Below are 8,126 nucleotides of genomic sequence, written 5' to 3' on the forward strand. Positions count from 1 at the left end.
CAAGGGGCCAAAGAGCCGCATGTGGCTCGCGAGCCGCGGTTTGCCGACTACGGCCTAGGGGAGGACGCTTCCTGCCTCTCCCAGCTTCTGGTGGCTCCAGGAGTTCCTTGGCTTGTGGCTGCGTCACTCCAATGTCCACCTTTGTCTTCACATGGCCTTCCCTGCCTCTCTGTCCTCTATTCTTCTATCTCTTCTAAGGACACTGGTCACTGGACTTAGGGCCCACTGGACAATCCAGGTTGATCTCATCTCATGATCCATAACTACATTTGCAGAAACTCCTTTTGCAAATAAGTTAACATTCCCAAGTTCCAGGGCCTTGACGTGGACAGAGCTTTCTTGGGCCGCTGTTCAACCTACTAGGAATGGTGCTTAGTAGGCCTTCAGGTGCAGGGATTGCACCATGATGGCGGAGGTGGTGAACTGGTCAGCAGTATGCCAGCAGGGTTTGTGGAGGAGAGAGGGTTTGCAGTTTTTCGTTCTTTATACTAATCAGAAAGTTACTCCGTGATATAAAGATTAATAGGGAACCGTGAGTGAGTGGAGACGAAGGGGCATGGAATGAAAGGAACAGCAAAGGTTTGGGATCGGTTATGTTTACTGGTACCGTGATTACAGAGATGAGTAGCAGGGGCAGACAATTGTGCTGGTATAGTAATTTGAAAGGTCCTCAAGGCGAATGAAAAATACCATCTGGGGATAAGTATATATACTCTTATAAGTAGTTGGAGAGGCCTGTCCTGAAAATTAAAAAGTAAGTAAAGTAAAAAAAAAAAAAAAAAAAATATAAACCGGATTATTTGAAGAAAGGATTATAATATACAACCCTGAACTTGGCATTTCAAAAAATTAATGTTAACTTGAGCTAGGAAGATGAGAGCACCATGAGTTCATACAGCCGAACGTCAATTCTCAAGGCCACACACACATGCCCAAGGTGTTCCCCTAAGATTCCAGTGTTTTCTCTGTAAAAGCCCCGTGTCCTAACAGAGATGCATGAACAGACATATGCACCAAGAACAAGCACAGTGGCAACTAATGGATTTTTGTTTGTCTGTTTTTTAATCCTCAACCTGAGATATTTTTCCATTGATGTTTTAGAGAGAGTGGAAGGAAGGGGTAGAGACAGAGAGGGAGAGAAAATCATTGATGAGAGAGAGGCACATCGATTGGTTGCCTCCCCTTCGTGCCCCGACTGGGGCTGGGGATTGAGCCTGCAACCGAGGTACATGCCCTTGACCGGAATTGAACCTGAAACCCTTCAGTCCGTGGGCTGAAGCTCTATCCACTGAGCCAAACCGGCTAGGGCGTGGCAACGAATGTTTGAACCTTCATCCAATCAAGGGCTGCTTTTCTGAAACGGGCCCTGCATTTTCCCAGCAGGAGAGATGAACCAAAAAGGACAGCTACTTAGGTGTTCCCAGGTGGGGTCAATGGAATCTAACTTAGGCTTCGAGAACCGTCTGCCCAAGCAAGGCCGCTCCACACTTTTGACCGGATTCCTTTGCAGCAGCTGGAATTTCTTCCCTCTCCTCCTCTCCCAGAAGTGGACCCCGCTGTGTGTTGACGTCTGTGTATGCTCAGAGCTTCTTAGTCCTTTGGCTTGATAGAGGTCAGTTGTGATGGGCCCCTCACACCACTCTTTGGACCACAGGGGATTCTGATGAGGACCTTGTTAGGGTGCGAGAGTATTTAGGGCCTTAGGTCACGGGCCCAGGTGAACAGACTTGAGGGGCCTCGGCTCAGCGAAGGAGAGAAGGCGGAGGGAGGAGGCTGCGGGCCAGACCGCTGACTGCTGTTCTAGCCTTTACTCTCCCGACCCCAGGGCCACCTCGCCGGACCACACCCTGGAGCGCGGTTTTCAAACCACGGGCGTGTCCCCTTACCGGTTCAGGAAATCAATGTAGTGGATTCCTGCCAGAATGACAAACAAAAATGTAAGAGAAAAGCCAGCAAGCCAAGACAAATCCCTAAAGAGAAACGGAAGGGGAACGAGGCGACTCACCTGCACGGGAAGGGTAGGGGCTGTTTCATCAGACTCTGTTTCAGTTATTTATGGCTGCGTGTGTGTGTGTTTACTGGCCTGTGGTGTAAACTGTTTTTCTCAGTGTGAGTCACGGTCACATTTATCAAGACACCCACCTCCACCTCTTGCCTCCTCATGACCTCATTTCCTTTCTTTTCTCAGTCTGGCTTCCCCTCCTGACCAACCCCTTCACGTGGGCCCTAACCCTCCTCCCCTCGGGCCCTAACCCTCCTCCCCTCACGCCCTGTGAAGTCGCCTTGCACACCCCAGGCCCCAGTCCACTCCGAGCCCGTCCTGCCATTTCTTCACCCAGGCTCCCCAGTGCCAGCAGACGGAAGGGCACACTGCCAAGCTGTCAGCGCTGAACTTGTCACCTGTTCCCGGTCAGCTCCCCAGGAGCTGTGCCACCTTGCACACACTCCATAACTTCTCTGTGCAGGCCGTTTGGCATCTGAAAACTGGGGGAGGGCATGGTCCTAACACATGGTCTTGTTGTGAGGGGTGAAGGGGTATGTGCACCTGGAACATTCTAGGTGCCCGATCGATGGTCGCTTTTATAAGGAGGACATTCTCTTACATGAGCCCAGTACAAGTTCAAATTCAGGAAATTTAACATGGATGTAACGGTACCATTTATCTAACATAATGTCCATATTTAAATCTTGCCAGTTCCATGAATGGGATCCACTTCAGGCTCACACATTGCATTTAGTTGTTTTGTCTCTGTTTTTGTTTTGTTGGCTAATTCTCACCCAAGGATAGTTTTCCATTGATTTTTAGAGAGAGTGGAAGGGAGAGGGAGAGACAGAGAGGAACATCGATGTGAGAGAGACACATCGACTGGTTGCCTCCTGCACGCACCCTGATTCAGGGCTGGGGAACCTGCAACCAAGGTACGTGCCCTTGATTGGAATGGAACCCAGGACCTTTCAGTCGGCTGTGGGCCAACGCTCTGACCACTGAGCAACCCTGCTGGGGCTTGTCCTGTCTATTTAATCTGAAGCAGTTTCCACTGTTCTTTGACTTTCCAGACATTCACATTTTTGAATAGGACAGACCAGCTGCTTTGCAGAATTCCTCTCAATTTGGGTTTGCCTGATGGTTTTTCATGACTAGAATCAGCTCATTTCTGGTAGGAATACCCTGCAAGGGATGCCGTGTCCTCCTCAGGGCCTCACGCAGGAGGGGGACCATCAGGTCAGTTTGTCCCCTTCATAGACGATGACTTTGATCTCTTCATTCCATGGCTGCCCCAGGTGTGCCTGCTATAAAATTACCGCTTTCCCCTTTGCAATTGTAATCTGTGCGGAGATGGTTTGAGATTCAAGTCACCTGTTCCTCATCACACTTGCACCAAGTGCTTCTCGCACTTCCTGATGATTCTTACTCGAATCGGTTATTTCTCTGATGTCAGCAACAAGGTGCATTTCTGACTCTGTCATTCCTTCTATTGACGAGACTGTCTTGACTCCATTGTATGCGCTTGCCTCCTTTGTCAAATATTGAGCATAATGGCTTGGGTCGATTTCTGGGTTCTCAGTTCTGTCCCATTGGTCCATCTGTCTGTTCTTATGCCAGTACCAGGCAGTTTTGAGAACTGTGGCTTGGTAATATAGCTTGATATCTGGTATGGTGATCCCTCCAACTTTGTTCTTCTTTCTCAGGATTGCTGTGGCTATTCGGGGTCTGTTTTTATTCCAGATGAATTTTTGGAGAATTTGTCCTAGATCTTTGAAATATGCCGTTGGTATTTAATGGGGATTGCATTGTCATTCCTTCTCATGTAACGTATTTTTGTGTGTTTCTCCTGGTATGCATAAACCAATGAATGCAATTTCAGAATCGATATGCTCACCAAACTAAAAGTGAAAGCATCTTGCCCTAGCCGGTTTGGCTCAGTGGATAGAGCGTCAGCCTGCAGACTGAAGGGTCCCAGGTTCGATTCTGATCAAGGGCACATGCCCGGGTTGCAGGCTCGATCCCCAGAAGGGGACGTGCAGGAGGCAGCCGATCCATGATCCTCTCTCATCATTGATGTTTCTCTCTCTCTCCCTCTCCCTTCCTCTCTGAAATGAATAAAGAAATATATATATATTTTAAATGTGGCTGACAGAGGCCTGTGCTGTCATTTCCTGAAGAGTCAGCTGAGGGCTAGTTTGCAGCAGCCACCATTGTCACATGTTATGACTGTGATTTTCAAGAAGAACCCAGATGCATGCGTGCAGATCCCAGTCACATTCATTTCAGGCTAGAACCTTAACGTTCATTCTGACCAACTGCAGATCTTACCACCTGGCAGAGAGACTGCGTGTTGGAATTGCTGCGTGGCCACCGCAAAGACTGGCAGTGTCCCGGGGTGGCGGAAGCAGAGCCTTCCCAGGCACCTGCTGGACAAAGGGTGTTTGCTTTGCAAAGGGCAACGGGCCAGACCCGGGCTCACAGGCCAGGCCTTGAGCACCTGCTTCTGTAACTAAGCCGGGCAGAAGGCTGCTGCTCTCTCTCAGAGAATCAACAGGTGGCTTTGGGCCCGGGCTGGTGTGGCTCGGTGGGTAGAGCATCAGCCTGCGGACTGAAAGGTCCCGGGTTTGATTCTGGCCAAGGGCACGTGCCCGGGTTGCGGGCTCCATCTCCAGTAGGGACTGTGCAGGAGGCAGCCGATCCATGATTCTCTCTCATCATGGATGTTTCTCTCTCTCCCTTCCTCTCTGAAATCAATAAAAATACATTTAAAAAAAAAAAGAGGTGGCTTTGGAACTGGGACTGTGCCTTGAGTCAGGTGCCTGCGCCTGCGTGTCAGCAACTTAAACAAACACCACCTGCTCTGCTGGGCAAACACACCTTCCCAGCGCTGGCCCAGAGGAACAGGAGGGAGAGCGTCCAGGATGGCTGGCTCCCGTCCATCTTCTACGTGGAAGAAGAGTGTTCAGCCAAAGGCTGCTGTTTGCTTGGAGCCATTGTACCCTTTCCATGGGAGGCCTGGGGCCCGTGCTAACACAGCTGCATGCCTAAGCGCTGACTCACCCAGTCATTTTAAACACGCCCCAGCTGCCTGTGGGTGTGGAAAACCCGAGAAAGTCTGATTTTAATGGGGTCTCGCCGCAGAAGAGGCCGTCTCCTGTACGTAATCACAACGTAGAAACATTTGCTCCTATTTTGTGTTTTTTTTTTTTGGGGGGGGGAGGTAGCAGTTGACCAATTTTTTGTTGTGGTTAATCCTCACCCAAGGATATTTTCCCCATTGATTTATTTTTCTTTTTAACTTCCTTCTTTTGTTAAAAAATTATGTTATTATTGAGAGTATTACAGATGTCTTCCATTTTCCCCTCTTTGTCCCCCTCCACCCCTCTCCCACCCCATCCCAGACCTTCACCTGTCTATTGTCTGTGTCCAGGGGCTATGACTAATTTGTACTTTAAATCCCTTCTCCTTTCTCACCCATCCCCCCAGCAACCCAGACACAGGAATTCCTTTTTTTTTTAATCCTCACTTGAGGATATGTTTAACTGGGAGAGGAGGAGGGAGGAAAGGAAGAAGGGAGGGAGGAAGAGAGAGAGAGAGGGAGAGAGAGAGAGAGAGAGAGAGAGAGAGAAACATTGATTGGTGTCTCCTGTATACACCCTGACTGGAGCCTGGGATGGAACCTGCAACCCGGGTGCATGCCCTTGACTGGGAATTGAACCTGTGACCCTTCAGTGGGTGGGATGGCACTCTAACCACTGAGCCACTTTGTTAATTTTGTTCATTAGATTCCACATATAAGTGAAATCATACGGTACTTGTCTTTCTCTGGCTGGCTTATTTCACTTCGCTTCATACTCTCTAGGATTATCCATGCTGTAGCAAAAGGGAAATTTTCCTTCTTCTTTAGGGCCAAATAGTATTCCAGTGTGTACATGTACACAGCTTTCTCTATCCCCTCACCTACCGATGGGCACTTGGGCTGTTTCCAAATCTTGGCTATTGTAAATAACACTGAAATGAGCAGAGGGGTGCATATATTCTTTTGAATGAGTGTTTTGAGTTTCTTCAGATGTATTCCCGGAGGTGGATTCACTGGGTCATGAGGCAGTAGTTCTATCCTTAATTTTTTGAGGAAGCTCCATACCGCTTTCCACAGTGGCTGCACCAGTCTGCATCCCCACCAGCAGCACACTGTAGCGCGGTGTTTGAAACCACTTGGATTTCACTGAAAAACAGCAGTAAACTGTACAACATTCCCTTTTCTCCACGTCCTCGCCAGCACTTACTGTTTGTTGATGGTAGCCATTCTGACAGGTGTTGTGGGATACCTCATTGTGGTTTTAATTTGCTTTTCTCTGATGATTAGTGACCTTGAGCATCTTTTCATATGTCTCTTGGCCATCTGTATGTCCTCTTTGGAGAAGTATCTGTTCAGGTCCTTTACCCATTTCTTTCTTTCTTTCTTTCTTTAATCCTCACCAGAGGATATTTTCCCATTGATTTTTAGAGAGAGTGGAAGGGAGGGGTAGAGACAGAGAGGGAGAGAAAATCATTGATGTGAGAGCGACACATTGATTGTCTGCCTCCTGCACACACCCCTGACCAGGGCTAGGGATCGAGCCTGCAACCGAGGTGTATGCCCTTGACAGGAAACGAACCCGGGACCCTTCAGTCTGAGGGCTGATGGCTCTGTCCATTGAGTCAAACCAGCCAGGGAAACTTTACCTATTAATTGAATTGTTTGTTTTCTTGGTGTTGAGTTGTATAAGTTCTTTATATATTTTGGAGATTAACCCCTTATCAGATGTATCATTGGCGAATATGTTCTCCCACACAGTGGGTTGTCCTCACTTCGTTGATGGTTTCCTTTGCTGTGCAGAAGCTTTTTAGTTGATATAGTGACATTTGTTTATTTTTACTTTTGTTTTCCTTGCCCGAGGAGACATATCAGAAAAAAATATTGCTACGAGAGATTTCTGAGATTTTACTGCCTATGTTTTCTTCTAAGAGTTTTATGGTTTAATGACTTACTAGTACATTTCATTCTTTTATCCACGCTGAGCTTGTTCTGTGTTTGCTGTAAGGAGGTGGTCTAGCTTCATTATTTTTTGCATGTATCGGTCCAATTTTCCCAACACCATTATTCCTAAACTTTAAACATAATAGTCGTAATCATGTGCATGTTTATTTAAAATAAGTCAAACAATATAGAATAGACTGAATGAAAAAGGGAAAGTTCCCTTAACCTCCACCTCATGTTCCAGAGGCAGCTACTGTTAACACTTTTATGTGACCCCTTCCAGATGTTCCCTAACCATGGTATTAGTGGCATGAGCTGCTTGTGAAATTTTCCAGAAACATGAGAGCTGGTTGTTAAACGCAGGCAGTATTAAAAATTAAATTATATGAGCTTATAATGAAATCATTTTAAAAGTAAAGGTGATGAATACTCATAACTCATCAGCACCTAATTATTTTGCTCTTGGAGTTCATTGCATCTATGGTGTGTACCTGTTTGGTAGAAATACTACCAAATGGTGGCCATTGGTAATCTCAACTCCTCTTGAGGACTTTACACCTTTATTGGCACAGAATGGAAAGGATAAGCCATGACAATGAACCAAAAGCATAAGTTAGGTCAGTGGTCGGCAAACTGTGGCTCGGCAAACCGCGGCTCGCGAGCCACATGTGGCTCTTTGGCCCCTTCAGTGTGGCTCTTCCACAAAATACCAGCTCTTCCACAAAATACCGACTTCTGCACATGGGCCACGAAGTTTCAATAGCACTGTACATGCGCGCCCGCACGTGGTATTTTGTGAAAGAGCCACACTCAAGGGGCCAAAGAGCCGCATGTGGCTCGAGAGCCGCGGTTTGCAGACCATGGGAGTTAGGTAATGTAAAGAGGCAACTAACATGCTAAGGCAATTATGTTTCAATCGAAAGAAAACCAGCATTACAATAAATGGCATTGCTCAGTAAAGGAAAAATATGGCTGACTCTCATAGATGTACAAATACCCTTTCCTTTATTTTTATTTTTAATTCAGATGCCCAAATAGACAAGATCTGTCCTCTAAACTCATTTAGTCTTTCTTTAAAGATTTATCTTTATTGTTTAAAGTATTACAGATGTCCACACC

Source organism: Myotis brandtii, unplaced genomic scaffold (assembly GCF_000412655.1).
Source record: "Myotis brandtii unplaced genomic scaffold, ASM41265v1 scaffold659, whole genome shotgun sequence".
NCBI lineage: Eukaryota > Metazoa > Chordata > Mammalia > Chiroptera > Vespertilionidae > Myotis > Myotis brandtii.